General features: G+C 34.8%; 1 protein-coding gene across 1 annotated transcript in view; it reads left to right on the forward strand.

Annotated features, from left to right (window-relative positions):
* Positions 1 to 1,257, forward strand: part of C7 (complement component 7) — a gene marked incomplete at its 5' end in the record, with an annotated part of 62,454 nt that overhangs the window by 23,044 nt on the left and 38,153 nt on the right. The window lies entirely within an intron of this gene.

Genomic DNA, 1,257 nt, shown 5'->3' on the forward strand with positions numbered 1-1,257 from the left:
GTATGTACTCATTCACTTACTTCATTCATCAACTATTTATGGAGTTTGAGGTGTGTGCCAGGAATTGTTCCAGGTGCTGAGGATACTGCAGTGAATATACCAGAAAAGGTGTTTGTCTCATAAAGTTGACACATCAGAGGAAGACAAGTTTTTCAATGAGGTGGAAAGATAATGATCTGGACAAATTCTTTGGGAAGATGTTGACATCAGTCATCAGCTGGACCGGCGATTGGAAGCTGCTCACCAATTTTATTTTATTTTGTATTTAATAAACATGAAGCACTTACTGTGTGTCTAGCACAATTTTAAGTGATTTATAAAAATTGACCGGTATGCTCTTCCTACATAAGTGTTAGATATTATTCATATTCATGCGTCACAGACAGGAACGCTGAGGCACAGAAAGGTTGCTCGAGATCACAGAAAGAATCAGATGTGAGATGCAAATGCATGAAATCTGGTTTCACAGTCCGGGCTCTTCGCTGTTGCCTTAGGCTGCCTTTTCTAGGGGAAAGTAGGTTGAACAGAGAGCTCACTGGGGTGTGGAAAGGTAAGCTACCAGCTTAAAAATAACATAAAAACAGATGTCTTAGAATCTGTAGTTCTTAAACTACAGGTGTACTGGTTAAGGCAGTGATTCTCAAACTTCAGTATGCATGAGGATTACTTGGGGAAGCTTGTTAAAACGCAGATTCCAAGACTTATTTATTCTCTCAGTTATTCTCCAACAGGTCTTGGTTGGGGCTCTTAAATCTACAGTCACTCCAGATGATTGTAATTCAGTAGTTCTGAAATTGGACTTTGTGATACACTGCATTAAAAGGGTGACTATTTGCATATTAAGATAACTAACAATTAAGATGAGGAAGCACTCAGGCAATTTATTAAAACTATCAGACTTTAATGATTTCTGATTATAAAAGTGTGATATGCTTATTTTATGAAATTGCAATATTCGGACAGTTACAAGAAAATGAAAATCACTCAAAATCCTATCTGTAAGATTAGGAAATTATTGTCATAACCTGTGTGAAAACCAATTACAAGGGCAAATAAAAATATTTCTAAAATTATGAGGCACATAAATGAAAAAAAGGATGAAATTAACATTTAAATTTTTAAGCACATTTTTCGTATGTTAGTTAATGTATCCACGTTAATTAACGGCATTTTTTTGTTTATACCAGATGTAATGAACTATTTTCCTTCCAACATTTTATTATGAAAATTTTCAAACATACAGAAATGTTGAAAGAA

The sequence above is a fragment of the Propithecus coquereli genome, unplaced genomic scaffold (assembly GCF_000956105.1).
Source record: "Propithecus coquereli isolate 6110/MARCELLA unplaced genomic scaffold, Pcoq_1.0 Scaffold110, whole genome shotgun sequence".
In the NCBI taxonomy this organism is placed as follows: domain Eukaryota; kingdom Metazoa; phylum Chordata; class Mammalia; order Primates; family Indriidae; genus Propithecus; species Propithecus coquereli.